The following is a 16482-nucleotide window of genomic DNA, read 5'->3' as shown; positions in this document are numbered from 1 at the left end:
TGAATCTGTATTACAACATGACATAGCAACTACAATGCTATTCTGTAGATGATTGAAAGTGCAAGAACAAATTGAGGTGTTCTCACCAACACGCAATCACTTGTACATTTCCCACAAATAACTTCTCTGGTGAAGGCAATGGAGGTAATCATCTGAGCAAAGGAACAGTTTCTGGGATAGATGAGGAATATAAACTACAATGTATTCTGGTCCGTATCTGCACCTCCACCCTGTTGTGTGTGCTTAATTTACCTTCAGAACAGAGGCGGCCTTAGGAGTACTCGGGGCCTTGGGCGAGTGTCACATGCGGGGCCGAGAGCCATAAGTATAGGCTATATACTGTACCACCACACTCACGGGCTTGTCCGTCTCTAATGCTGTACGCCTTATTATTGTTAAAAAACATGGTGCCTTATGTAGGTACCATTGGCCATTTGATTACATTATGTATTGTAATTGTTCTTATATTGGTTTAGTGGCCTTTAACTAACTTAATTAATGGTTCAGAAACATTTTGCACGCAAAATTAACAAACTAGATAACAGTCATTTCTACCGAACCCGCTGGAGTCGGCAAATTTATATAATTACAGAGAACCAGAACACTTGTAATAAAACGAACACTTACCAACGCCCTGCCGAGGACCACTCTTTTCACCCAAAAGCAAGCAAGCAACATGATTTCTCACTCTATATTTCGACAAGAAAGAAGAGTCAAGATAAGGCCATTTGGAGACACCGCCTTCTTTGCTGACCCCATGTAAATCTGAAACTGAAGGGCGTAATTATTACGGTATTTTGAAACCAAAAATGTTGTGCTAAGAGCTTGATTATTGGTATAGATGCCGGGAAAGGTTTCTAAAGTAACAAGTCCTCGTTTATGAGTGGTTTCCGAAGAAATCCACCACGTACCGTATTTAAATCTATAACGGATTTGAATGTCTTGCAGAGGCCCCGCATTTTTGTATGATGAGCTGACGGTGACAAAAGAATCTCCTATCGCAGGGCCCCCCTCAGGTGCGGGGCCTGGGGCGATTGCCCTAGTCACCACCCCACAAAGGCCGCCTCTGTTCAGAATGAAGCACTCTGGAATCATTCTCACCAACTTCTAGGATTCCGTGATACATACTGTATATATCGGTTGATCAGGCATAAATGATGAAGTTCTTCTTGTGGTGGGGGTTTTGGAAAAAAAATTAACCAATATGCTATACATGGGGGGGTACAGTTGATCAGATGCCTGCCTCTTTTCAGGTGCCCTTTTTTGATTCATTAGGACCTGATTGATTGCTTCCACGATGACTTTTTACTATAAAAAACAGAAAAAGCAGTCTTGTTAAAGGTATGTAAACTACTATTTTTCAATCCTATATGGAAATAAAGCATGATTAATGTATAATTATTCATTCTACAAAAAATGTATCTTATATATAAACATCTACACGTAGAAGTGTGTGTGTGTGTGTGTGTGTGTGTGTGTGTGTCTGTCCAGCCCAGAAGTACAAGGCTACAGCATGAAGCTCAAAGAAAGTGACTCTGTCGCCAAAGTGAAACTGCAGACAAAAGAGAAACTCGCTTAGCAACTAATACACAAGCAAGGCAAGCACATCGGCAAAACAAAACCTCCTTGGAGAGAGAAATTCACTTAAAACAAAACCTATGAGGAGAGAGAATGCACAACTGATGCACAAGTCTTTGCACAAATCATCTACATTTTTTTTGCTTATAAAGCCAACATTTCTAGTCGTTTTGATACTGTTATCAGCTCCTCCCCACTTTCAGAAAGTGTTAAGAGATTTATAAAATAATTGTTGTTCACAGCGCATAACATTTTCTGCTTATTATCTGAAGTGCACTGCAACCAAGCAAAGCATTATAATACAATGGGGGTTTGTGAGAGTGCATCTCCATGCTCGCATGTGGGTCTACTTACTCTGACAGGAAAACGGAGCGACTGATTTTGGTAGTGCCATTCAAGCTCAATCGGATCAAGTCTAATGACAGAGTATTTCATTCTATTTACACCTGCCCAAAGAACAGCACCCAAGGAATGCTGGGTATGCACAAAGAGTTTGATGCTAAATTTATGTTTCCAACACTGTTTTAAAATCAGATTAGACAAACTTTATTAATCCCACTGGGAAATTCAGAATCAGGGTTAGGGTTTCAAATTCATGCCACATTGAATGTATCAACCTAATAGCTGAACAAAGTTTTTGCAAGCCCAACTCAGTAATCTGTGAGGACAATAACAGCTCCTCGATCTTCCTCTTCTGCTGATACAAAAATGTATAACTTTGAACAAAGATGAAGTCATTGAAATCTATCAAAACATGAGATCAGAAAGAAAGATTTTGTCATAAACCAAAAAGCTACTTTACTGAAAGTTCCTAATACACATATTGTAGTATATATAATATCATTTTACATTGTAGTTCTGGGTTCTGGATTATAATAACTTCACTTTTCCCTGTTGAAAGTCTAATGCACATTAAAAAAGGTGATTGGTGGTACCAGATGATAACATCCCCTCCTCTCACCACCCAAATGCAGTTCAATCTTTCAGTCAGTAAGTAAACATGCTTTTGAAATTGCCTAGTTTATTTCATTTTTTAGGAGTTCTATCCATTCTTTATTTTTTATTTTCAATGTTTAGTTATATTGCATTACATCCCCATTCCCTTGTGGAAGAAAACATACACTGTTTCAAGTGCTGAACAGGTAATTTGTGCTTTAGATGCATTATCTTATGAAAAAACCCTTGGTGGACTGTAATTTAGATGCTTAAGAGAGCCTTAGTGATATTTGTGAAAACTGTTTTACAGACTTCATCATTATTTTCCCAAATGAAAATACAGTATTGGATTATAATTGTGACAGTGTATCGTGGAGTTCCCTACATTCCATAATTTTGCCTAACTGTAGTCAACAAGATGTGAACAGATTAGTGGAGCAGCATTCTAAGTTTAAGTTCTCTTTAAACAGTTTATTTTAACTTTAGGGGTAACAGAAATGTCAGATCGCATAAATTGTGTATTTACTGTCTCATACAACCAGCATGCAATAATGCCAAGTTATCAGGCTTGTGTTAAATTTTTAACACTGAGAAAGCCTGATGAGTTAGTTAGAGTATTGAAAAGATGATTATTTCTGCCTGTAAAATCCCTTTTAACACGTGCGGTTTTATTTGTAAATAGTTTACCAGGTTGAGCTATGAGTAAACAATGAGTTGAAATGTTAGAAAAGTTGATCCAGTGCTGCAATAGGTTTCAAGTATGAAAGGGGACATCTGCTAGCACTGTTGCAGATGTTAACTTGACATTCATATTTGGGGTGGTCTTAGATATCAAGCTCTACAGCAACTTCCTCACTCTGCCTGGGTGTGGACATTTTATTAGACCAGTCAATAAGTGACTTCCGAGGTCACTGAACTTTCAAAAGTAAACTCAGGCAAAATAACATACAACGTTTTCAACTAGATTTTGTCATGTAACAGACAGACTGCAGTTTGCTGAAGCACACTGATCTTTGTCTTGGTATTCAACAAGCAGTTTTAATAAAATAACATTACATGTAACAGATTGCAAAATGAAAAAGTCATTTAACACAATGAGAAATGTGAAAATGTAGCTGAGGACAGGTCCATTAAATAGATGTCTATCTATAATTACAGTAAATAATAATAATAATAATACATTTAATTTATACGGCACCTTTCCCATACACAAAGCATCATACAAAGATTCTTGAGCATAACAATGAACTGTCAAAGTTATTCACAAGTTCAGACAAAATGAGCCTCGGCTACAACTGCTGTTCAAGCAACACACGTTTGACTCTCATATTATAGTCTTTTCTATTCAACCTCTGAATCTTGGACTTTTCCATTTTGTAGTAAAGAGTATAATTTTTGTGTTTAAAGGATTTATCTGCAGATCAGACATAGCTTGGTGCAATTGCTGACCTTTTATCCTGTCACGACCCAAGAGACCACACCCCTGGAAACGTGGGACGTGACGCTAACAACGGTTACGCCAAATTACGTCTAATACAGAAAAAGTAACAGGACCCTAAAATTTAGCCCTGATCTTGATACCTATGTGTTGGTGTTTATACACAACAAAACATTACGTCATTGATCACCTGTCACACAGACAAAATGCAAAAATGAAATAGAAGCTTTATAAAAATGATGTAAAAAAATAAAAAATACACATAGTTCTTTATGAAAAAAATACAAGGGACTAAATAAAAAAAACATATAAATTACCAAGAAACGCAAAAATAATTTTAAAAGGATCACAATCATAACATTCTTTAATTAGTTGAATATCCCACTTGCAAATACACATACACACACGCACACAGAGACACACACACATGCAACCTCTGCATTGGCTTCTTTTATAGCAAGCTTCTAGGGGCGGCTCTGTCCTTTCTGAAAGTATCTCACTTTTCCAGGTCCACATGGCCACACCAGAATTTTCAAACCAAAAATGCCGCTGCTTAGCAGTGAAATAAAAAAAAAAACTGCACCAGCTCAGATCATACTGACCATTCCGATCAATTTTAACAGGATACTGAGGCAATTTTGCTACTCAAACTCAGCATCTTGTGAATATTAAAAATTTCTTCAGTGCAAACAAAATAATGAGTTTGCAAATGAAGATCATACTGAGGTAACCATTTTATCTACACTCCAACTCCATGGACTATAGCTCTTGGTTAGTAATTAACCCCAGGACCATTCCAGGCACTGCTTGTAAGGTAAGTCCAGACTCGGTGAGAGACCATCACTGTTATGACAGGCAATATTTAAAAAATTTTCTTGCCATGTACATTTTTCTCACAGACTTTAAAAAGTATTTTGGAAGTTTTGAACAAGGAAACCAAAACGTATTCCTTCCTAGAATGTGACTTTAAGTAAGAATGTGTTTTGTAGTCGAGTGCCACCATTTTGGATGTGATCATTTCTAACTAGTAGCATGGCTTCAGAAGGTCTAAAAGCTGGCATCACATATTAAAGCTTATTCAAGATTGTAGATAGTGAAAAAAACTTTTTGTTAAAGCTCTCGATTCTGATCTCTCATTTTCTTTGAACTATTCCATTTGTTTTATTTATTGACCTCATCTCCATCTTAGGGTTTTGTTTTGGTGCCTGTTCGATGAACTTCCCAGTTTTGATCTTATCTTTCCTTTTTTCTATCATGTTTACCTCCTGGTGCTTCACCTTTTTTCTGTGGCACTTGGGTCTGCTGTATTTTTTTATCACCACAGCAGAGCAACCCCTAACTGGGAGTTCTCATTTAAAATGTAATACTCTAAATGATAGTAAGTCTGAGTATATTTTGTGAAACCCATTCACAAGTTTTGATCATTTCCCCATCATAGCAGTAACATTCCATATGCTAAAAATATGATAGTTTGTCTAACTCGAGGAAGACTTGAAAACCTAAATTTCTCTGCTATTGTGTTAAACAGGGCATAGAGAGGCCCCAGAATTCCAAGCTAAATCTTGGCTGTAGGCATTCATTTACATAACACACCACTCTCGCAGTCTGTCAATTCATTTGATTAATGACAGATTTTGAAGATATACTTAATGTACAGTTGACTGCATAGCCTTCAATTCTCTCCAACATTTTCTTTGAAAAGACAGTTTGTTAAAAGGATATTGTATTTTAGTTGCTCGGTGACAAGGCCCCAACAAGGAATTATGACAGATCATTAAATTTAAAACTCATTCTTTTAATTCCTACCATTTATGTTTTCTCTTGGGATGACATTCTTTTAGATTTTCCATTCTTACAATGAATAAAATCTGTTTTTGTGATGCTGAAGTTCTTAAAAGCATTGTAAACAGCAAGAAAAATAAAATTTCTTTTCAATCAATCAATGGTTATATTGTATAGTGTAGTGCCCTAGTGAGCACTCAGATAGAGGAATTTTCAAGGGAGTGAAGAATATTAGAAAAGTAGAAGAATACATCAATGTACTAAGTATCCATAGAAGTAAGGGCAGAACCAACACAGAATCACCACGGAAGACAATGTCATATGTTTTTGGCAACTTAAACTGATTTGAAAGCTGGAGCATTTTAAATTTTGTTAGTTACTTCATCAAAGATTAAGTTATCACATTTTTCTTTATTAAATATTTTTGTAACAATGTGTAAGAAATTCCAAAATATATGTGATAAGAGAATACAGTTACAAGCGATTCAGTAGTCTACATTAAATACTTTTTGCTTTTTACTGGTGCTTTACAATATCATAGTTTAAAACGTAGCCTAAATAGACTTGTGTTGCCTCGGTGGCTTCCCAATTCAAGTGATGTAAAAGTGTCATTGATATTGTTAGTTGTGGAGGGTCTATGACCAGCTGTACTTCAAATGATTTAAATATAACATTTTTGAAAGAAGTGCCTATGCAGAGTTAGAATCTTTGTTGAAGTCTCAAGATAAAACTATAGGCTACCAGGATGAAGAGCAGATGTGGGGGGTATTTTCCGTACATCGCTTAAATCATCCAAGATCAGATGCCTCATCTTGGATGAGTTAATGCTGGTGAAGCTCATCCGGGATAAGTCAGTTTTTCAAACACAGCCGTGTAGTCGATTAGTCTAGCTGGATCTAATCATCTGTGATGATTGAGCGTGCCCGCGCTGATTGAAAAGCCCATATATATTGAGTCTAGAAAACATGATCAGCAAGTCTATGATAGGCTGCAACAAAATGACCAAAGAACGGGCGCATTTTTGTTTCACACAAGCGGAGCAGGACCTTTTATTCGAAGGATATGAAGAATTTCAAGATTTAATATGCACAAGGGGTAACACTGCAAAAGCAGCCCAAACTAGAAAAGATGACTGGCAAAAAGTGGCCGACAAATCAAACACTAAGTAGTGTGCATTGTACTTACTGAATGCAGCGTTTCATTTCCTATGTGTCAGATTATTATTTAATATGTCATAATTCCAGATCAAATGTGAGCACAAGGAGAACATGGGAAGAGGTTAAAGTGAAGTACATGAATATACTTCAAACAGGTAAATATTGGTATATAACTATTTAAAGAATTATTGACATAAAGAATCATATATACTATAAAAAACATTAATTTTAAAGCTAATAAGAAGGCAGACAAGCAAAAAACAGGTGGAGGTCCACGCGGTCCAGACCTAACCCCTGCAGAAGTGTTGGCCCTCCAGAAAAATGCCCAACGCCCTGTTTCTGAGGGCATTTTTTTTTTGTTGGGTCAGTTTCAGGGAATGTCATATCCCTAGAACTTGTATCTGACAAACGAGATATTGACGAAGGTTAAATATTTGATGAAGACACTGTGTCGGATTATTCATCAGGATGAGAGGTACATTTTCCAAATAATGTTTGATCAAACTCCACTCTGATTAATCCCATGTGCCCCAATCACATTTGGAAATCCTGGGTAATGAGCATGTTAGGCTGATTGTGAGATTCTTTATGGAACTGTGGGTGTTTTTGCATGTGTACCTGCAATGGCATGAAACACCTCTTTTATGGGCTGCACACGCAGGTGTCCAGGAAACACTGTGAAAACCCGAAGGAAATATTTCAGAGCCAAACAGACTTTATGAATTGCTTAGCAAACTGCACTTTTAGGTACATTTTCCCACATTGCCTACAGTATATAAAAAAAGTGCCACCTGCAAAAAAACTCAAAGCAATGCATACTGTCTGTGTGGTTGTAAGAGCCCAACTTCGTCGAGTTTGACTTCGAATACTGTATAAGGTGCTAATAAATCTTTGAGGTACAATATTCCCCCTCGACTAAAGCGGTATCTTTCGAAAAGAATTTCCTCCGGAAGCAATAAAGGATCTTGCCGATCGCGCAAAACCCTCTCTATATGAAATTCTCTTCTTCTAATATGCACACCGATATCAATTGGTAGCTCATTAATGAAAGGCAAAGCCATGACTGAATGAATTCCATGCACGGAAACTGATTAAGTGTATTAGCTAATCCTTGTTTACATAGAACAAATCTGCTCCGAGCAGGTTTGAGGATTTGGATCTGCTGCTGTGACAACAGTTTCGAAAAACCGGCAGATCCAGGATCAGGCCAAATCGTCAACAATTTCATCCGGCTAAACGAGTAATCCACGTACGAAAAATAACGCCCTATTGCTTTGTTGGCAAATTATTGTGTCAGTCAAGTAAGTGCCGATAATGCCCCGATGAAGTTGTTTTTAGTGTAACATACATACTGAGTACATATTTGTTCTGCTTACAGAATGATGCTTGCATATTTAATTTCCTCACATGAGGCCTCACATGGTCTAACAGTCATGAATGCCAACTGTATGGCTTTTGTTTGGCAAAATGCGGTGCAGCGCTTGCCACTGTGTGCATGATGGTCCCTATTAAAATCAACAGTGTTCTTTGTTTTAATAGCAAGATTTAAGTTATAGTAAATTGAAAGTGAAACAGTGCCCCCCTTTCACCTTAAACTGGAAATCATTCTCAGGTGATCAAGAGTCAACATCTCATCATTTGTGTCTTCAAATTCATCACCCAGTATTAAATGGGGTGGCTTGTGGTGCCCCAAACCTTTTTCTGATATTGTTCTATTCTTTGACAGTGGTTTATATTCAGTTAATGCACACAGTTAAAACTATTTAATAATGTTATGAACAATTGAACTGCAGTGAAAAAAATAAAATCTAGAGATATATGTGACAGAACTATCACCAAAAGTTAATACAAAGTTCTAAGTGTTACGATTTTGCCTTTGTGCTGTTATTAACTAGGGGGCTCTGTTATTATAAACAACATGGGTATGACCATGCAAAGTCAGATAAAAAATGGTGGCAACTGTACAAAAGAATGCAACACAAAATAGCAGCACCAGAATAACAACAAAATTTAGAAACCATTTAAGAAGAAATACAAAAATGAAATAAATTGAATGGGGCTGCTACAAATGGTTTCTTTTATAAACAATTAATCTATTGATCGATTAATGTAATGACTAATTTTGACCATGTCACTCAATTAGGCATATGAATGTTTACTGTAATTGAATGTTCATTGAAAAATTTGATTTAGAGAATTTGAAAACATCAGGATATAAAAAAAAAAAATACTCTAATGAGAAGACAAAGAAAACAACACTTATCAATAAAATGTTTAAGTCAAAAAAGTCTAAAGATAAAAAATGATATTTTTGATTAGTACATTGTACTGTATATTTGTATACTGATTACTATATAGTCAAAGCATGCCACCTCACAGCGTGTGTGAGGAATTTTCAGTTGATATCATTGATTAATTGTGCCAATCCTAAAAGTGAATGTTAAAAACACTGATTCCTCACCAAAAATGCTGTGCTATGTTATGTTCGTCACCCCAAAATGCCTTGCAGACTTGCTTGTGCTGCCAAAGGAACGGATTTGTTCTGCTTTTTTAACACAGAGTGAAACAAATAAAAGCATTCATATAAAAATAGGCTATCTTGCAAAGTTTGGTTTGACAGCAGTTTCAAATATTGTGTTTTCAACTTGAAATATTTAAAGCAAAAAATTATACAATAGAAAGCTGTAGCGTTTTTAGTGAGAACAGCAGTATGGAGTTCAATTAATGGCTTTATAAAAAAATTGCTCTGTTGGTTATAATTTAGAAATTAAACTGTAATTCAATGTATTACTGAGTGAAGCTGTGCTTCCACCCCCCATTGAGTAAAACTTAAAGTCACTTAGATGGTTGATTATGTACATTAATTCTGTTGGAACAAAAGAAGCAGCAGGTGAACGTAGTATTCAAATGAATGTACTTGTTTCTGAAATGTGCTTCTGTAAATCTCATTACAGTGTGGGATACGAGCATCATCATGAATTCAATAAACACTTATCATGAGGCTGCAAATTTAGTAGTTCCTTGCTTTTAGAGTCTTTTCTTTCATTCTCCATTTATTTTATTTAGGATCAAACAGATAAAATAAATACGTACAAGAAATGAGTAAATACAAGCGTGTTTGTGTTTTTTAATAAATTAGTTATTTGAGTTCTTGGAAAAGAGGAACTACAAAATGAGATTTTTTCCCTGCTAATTCCAAGCCCGTGAGTTCTTAGAAATAATTTTTCAGAGCATTGGTAATCTTTTCCTCTAAACCAAGTGTCCTCTGGTTTTGTGAGAATGACAAAAATGTTCAACTCAAAAAAACTGACAAGACAGCTACATATTTTCTACTTATTTAAATTTTGTAACGTTATATAAACAACCTTAGTCATTATGAAACATACCATGAGGCTCAATCAATAATGGGTTTCTTCTCAATCTTCAGTATTCTACCTCAGTTCAGCAGATATTTCGGGTCTTTCAATATCACACACCCTCGCCCAGGTGACCCATCAAAGACATGTCAGACCTCTATTTGTGTCTAGGTAGCCATTGCTCCCTATGGCTGTCCTCTCCTAAGTCAGCACTGTCTTGAGATCCTCTCTGCCACTTTGGTTATTTTGTGGATGGCTCAGTCTGTGCACTCACCTACAATGCCTGGTGCACCAAGAGCTCTAGTAAGAAACCAAACTACAAAGCCTCTTCATGTGACCTCAGCTGGCTTAAATTTGTTTTGTAGCTCAAAGTCACATTGTACTTGTATTGGACACAACCCTGATGACAGCGTTTGCATGACTTTTATTTTGACAGAGTATCGAGTATCGGGTGTCTTTTTGTTCACATAATTACTTTGCATGACCTTTATTTTGACAAAGTTATCAAGTGTCTGTTGGTTCACATAATTGCTTGTGCAGTTTTTAGCTGCAAGGAAAGGAAAATGGCGACATATTAGTGTTAACAAACAAGCACATCACTGAAAAGTGAACAATGTATTCATTTCTGCGTGTTACATGTAAAACAAAAGTTATGATTGTTATTTATATGATTTTTATTTTGTACTTTGCCTTTATAGGTCTTACGGTGTATTTATGAAAAGGTCACAGAACAATAATAACCATTTCGAAAACATCAGTCTGAGACTGACCATCATTCAGCCTGGTCACTTCGGTACTTAATGAGCTTCTTTTAAAAGGTTTCCTCCAGTTACTCACAATATGGAGGAGAAATGTAAACTGTTTCTGTGAATCCAGCAACAACTGCTAATCTTTGGCAAAGCGTAAGTCTACTAGTGCTGGTTTTGTTAAGGGTCTGGATAGTTCAACAACACTTACAAAGTCCTGTGGGGAAGGTCACATCTGTTTGTATTGCCATATTCCTGCAGTAGCTGCTTCAGCAGCGGCCTTTAAGTCTTACTTATGGTGGAGGAGACAACATCTTTCTTCTGGAGTTTGAGTACTTATACTTATATTGGACACAGAGGACATCATGGGGATTCAGACATTGCCCCATATGTACTGATTGGATTACCCTGGGATAACATTGGTTGGACAGAGCCAAGGATTGCCTTCCAGAATAATGCCCAGTTGGTCTTCAGTCTTATTCAGGCTCAGTTCTGCCTAATCCTAACCGCACTGCTAGGACTCCCCTCTTCAAAGCTTCTCTTACTTCCTCCTGAACCAGTTGTGCCTGGGGGAACATGAAGCAAGCCTACATTCAGTAACCAAAAGTATAGTATGTCCTATCTTTCAAAAAAGCCAAGAATTGTATTAAAAAAATAAAGTCAAAAAACATACCAAGAATTCTCTGTACCAGAAAAATCATGAAAGCACACACTGACAAAAAAGTTTTTAGTTTTAGTCAAGTTCTGGTAACAGGAAATGATTAGTGCTGACCCAATGAAATCACACGTTTTCGACCTCTGATCATCCAATGGTGGCAACCACCCTATCAACAAGCATAAAGAATACAAATATCCTAAAAAAAATGGCTGCTCCCTTAAAAAACAAAATGGCATCAGGAAAAGATATAAACTAAAATAAATATTGCCAAATATTAATCCTACGAGAAATTCTTGTGTAGAAATGAATACTGTGATGTTCGATGTTCTGCTCAAAGAGACAAAACAAGGACAGAAACAATTAAATATGAAAACCAAATCATGGTAGCTGTGCTTCTCCCACACTAATACTGTACTTAACATTGTATAAACAGGAAGGAAGCACACAATGAAACCATGAAGGGTTGGGGAATCAGCTTGACACCCCATTTAGTACGTTTAAAGGTCTTAATGATGACAATCACAGGACCATTTGAAGCAGACATTTTTGATGTAAAATTCTGGGCTTCTGGTGTATTAAATGATGGGTACTTCCTATTGTTATTTTTTCATAATAGAAGAGCAGGCCAGAGACTCACTGTAGGTTTCCTCTTCCAACATATCTGTGTTAAATGGAAGCGGAGTAAGCTGCCATGACACTTCAATACCCTTCCCCTGATATCACCTTAAAATCATAAGGGACAAACCTCTCCTACACTTCGGACAATATTACACTTTTCCAGTATTCTTTGACTTTAAATGGTAAAAATCAACAAAACACTGTGTTAACAGACAAGTCCCTCAAATTCCAATTCTGACACTCATGTGGACAAAATAGGCTTCCAACCAGCATTCTTAAATCATAGAAAAAATTGTACAGTTTACAGAGATGTTCAGAACCTTTTTGAAGTTGAAATTGTCCATTCCATGTGTTGGTTTTTCTGTCTGTCTCCCACTCTTTCCATGACCCATATTGAGTCTTACCCCATTCTGTTTCACCCTGGTGCCATATACATGTATGTTGTAACCACAAGGGGGCGCCATACCACAGGCATAGCAATACAGCCCACAATATACAGTGGAACCTCGGGTCATGAATGTCTTGGAACACGTACAAATCGAGTTACGACCAAAAAGTTTGCCAAACTTTTGCATCTGTTCACGACCACACACTCGGGTGACGAACAAGCCAGTTTCCCTTCCGATTTGTACGCGCCGATGATTTCTGCACGTGTTCAGTCTCTCCCTGTGCATTCACTGTGAACTCTTTGTGCTCTATTTCGTTTCCCTTCCGGTTTGTACACGCAGGTGATTTACTCACGTGTTCAGTCTCTCCTTGTATAATACATTGTTCTCGGTCAGATGTGCATTGCGCAGAGGGACTTTACCTCAAAAATGTAATTTCCTCTCCACCCAGCTTCCTGCTCACTTCCTTCATGCCAGGACTCGACTAATACAAAGTTAGTTTCCTTAGTTGTTTATGGTTAGTTTTTGTATAAATTAACGATTTTTCAAATGTTCATGTTTTTCCCTGTGCTTAAAACTTGTTAAAAAAAAGTGTTTACAGTGAGTGGTTCATAAGGCTGTAGCGTGAACTCTTGCAATGTTAGCTTTCTCTGTTTAAGGTTTTCTCAGTGTTACTCAATGTTTTTACATTTGTTTACTATTACACTATGCATTCTCTGGTATAATTAACTATTTTTATGTTTAAAAATCTTTAAAAAAAATATGCTTACATACATTTCATATGGTCTGGAACGGATTAATTGTATTTACATACAATCCTATGGGGGAAATTACTTCGGGTCACGACCAAATCAGGTTGCGACCAGAGTTTTGGAACGAATTACGGTCGTAACCCGAGGTTCCACTGTATGATTAAAATAAAGGGTTTTTATTCCATAATGCACCTTCCATTGAACACCTTTTCCAGCAAATAGCCACAATAATACAATAAACCAATAATAAATCACTATTTCTTCCTCCTTCTTCCACTGAGTGTTGTCCTTGGCCGCCAATCTCCTCCTGGGAGCTTCGACCCGGCCAGGTAATGACCCCGGCAATCTGCCACACTATATATATATACACACTAGGGGGCTGTGCCCCCTACTTGCTTTGCTCTCCCACCCCACAACCCCCACCCTCGGGGGCGCGCTTCGTGTCTCTGCTGCTCGCATTGTGAAGGGGGGCACTGAACGCACGCTAAAGACAGATCAGCTGCTGGCTTGCTGCTAGCTGCTACCGAGCTGCGTGATCTGCATGTCACTCTGCGCATTGATCATTTATAAGCCTGTACAGCAGCTGCTGCTGCCATGCTGCGTAATCTGCATGTCACTCTGCGCGTCAATCATTTCAAAGCCTGTGCAGCAGCTGCTGTGCTGCGTGATCTGCAAGTCGCGCTGTGCGACTATCATTTAAAATCCTGTACGGCAGCTGTCCTTTTGTCTCACTTGTCTTGTGGGACGTTAAAGTGTCTCCGAGAAATTGTTTGTAAGTAGGGCGTGACATGGAAAAAGTCTCGCGGGACTTCAAAGTGTCTCTCTGAGATGATCACTCTCGACCCAAATTGTTTTTATATATGACCCAGTAGTTAGGATATAGCGGGTTGGATAATGGAGATAGATATATATACACTCACCTAAAGGATTATTAGGAACACCATACTAATACGGAGTTTGACCCCCTTTCGCCTTCAGAACTGCCTTAATTCTACGTGGCAATGACTCAACAAGGTGCTGAAAGCATTCTTTAGAAATGTTGGCCCATATTGATAGGATAGCATCTTGCAGTTGATGGAGATTTGTGGGATGCACATCCAGGGCACGAAGCTCCCGTTCCACCACATCCCAAAGATGCTCTATTGGGTTGAGATCTGGTGACTGTGGGGGCCATTTTAGTACAATTAACTCATTGTCATGTTCAAGAAACCAATTTGAAATTATTTGACCTTTGTGACATGGTGCATTATCCTGCTGGAAGTAGCTATCAGAGGATGGGTACATGCTGATCATGAAGGGATGGACATGGTGAGAAACAATGCTCAGGTAGCATGTGGCATTTAAACGATGCCCACTTGGCACTAAGGGGCCTAAAGTGTGCCAAGAAAACATCCTCCACACCATTACACCACCACCACCAGCCTGCACAGTGGTAACAAGGCATGATGGATCCATGTTCTCATTCTGTTTACGCCAAATTCTGACTCTACCATTTGAATGTCTCAACAGAAATCGAGATTCATCAGACCAGGCAACATTTTTCCAGTCTTCAACTGTCCAATTTTGGTGAGCTCGTGCAAATTGTAGCCTCTTTTTCCTATTTGTAGTGGAGATGAGTGGTACCCGGTGGGGTCTTCTGCTGTTGTAGCCCATCCGCCTCAAGGTTGTGCGTGTTGTGGCTTCACAAATGCTTTGCTGCATACCTCGGTTGTAACGAGTGGTTATTTCATTCAAAGTTGCTCTTCTATCAGCTTGAATCATTCTCCTCTGACCTCTAGCATCAACAAGGCATTTTCACCCACAGGACTGCCACATACTGGATGTTTTTCCCTTTACACACCATTCTTGGTAAACCCTAGAAATGGTTGTGCGTGAAAATCCCAGTAACTGAGCAGATTGTGAAATACTCAGCCCGTCTGGCACCAACAACCATGCCACGCTCAAAATTGCTTAAATCACCTTTCTTTCTCATTCTGACATTCAGTTTGGAGTTCAGGAGATAATTGCATTAATGAGAAATTGAACAGGTGTTCCTAATAATCCTTTAGGTGAGTGTGTATATATATATATATATATGTATATATATATATCTATACTAATAAAAGGCAAAGCCCTCACTCACTCACTCACTCACTCACTCACTCACTCACTCACTCACTCACTCACTCACTCACTCACTCACTCACTCACTCATCACTAATTCTCCAACTTCCCGTGTAGGTAGAAGGCTGAAATTTGGCAGGCTCATTCCTTACAGCTTACTTACAAAAGTTGGGCAGGTTTCATTTCGAAATTCTACGCCTAATGGTCATAACTGGAAGGTATTTTTCTCCATTAACTGTAATGGAGTTGAGCTGGAATGACGTGGGGGGGCGGAGTTTCGTGTGACATCATCACGCCTCTCACGTAATCACGTGAACTGACTGTCAACGCAGTGCGTAGAAAACCAGGAAGACCTCCAAAAAGCGCTTAAGAAAACATGCATTATATAATTGAGAAGGCAGCGAAACAATAAGAAGCGGCGAGTGACATATACTACCATATTCATGACTGCTGCTACCTCGGAAAGAAAGCAAGGTGTAAACCTAAACTTTAAATTAAGTTCATAGACAGGCTAACGCTGGCGTTTCACATGCCCACAGGTAATGCGGGATACAAGTTTAATGAGAGGACGCAGGATATAAACGAGAGTTTTGATCACTTTATAACTAAGTTAAAATTGTAGGTGAAGGGGTGTGCTTATGCAAATTCCGAGAGACTGTGTTTGTGGGGGATTGACAGTTAAGGCGGGTGGGGGAGTCACGTCATCATCTCCCCTCCCATTCATCTCATTTGGCTCTGAGCTGAGCTCTGCAGCTAACGCCGTCTTCCGAAGCAACTTCGTCAGACTGCCACCAAATACTCACAGAAAAATCCACAAGTTAATACACACGCTGTCTCTATAGAGTTTCTCCACACTGAATCCTCCAGGCACTACTTACAAAAGGTTACATTGACAATCGTGTTACGTTATTTTTAAAATCTTTCCTTTTCTTAGCACAAGCACAGCTGAGAAGCTTCATGCATGTGCTCCAT

This window comes from Polypterus senegalus, chromosome 4, assembly GCF_016835505.1.
Source record: "Polypterus senegalus isolate Bchr_013 chromosome 4, ASM1683550v1, whole genome shotgun sequence".
NCBI lineage: Eukaryota > Metazoa > Chordata > Cladistia > Polypteriformes > Polypteridae > Polypterus > Polypterus senegalus.
This window is presented reverse-complemented; position numbering follows the sequence as displayed.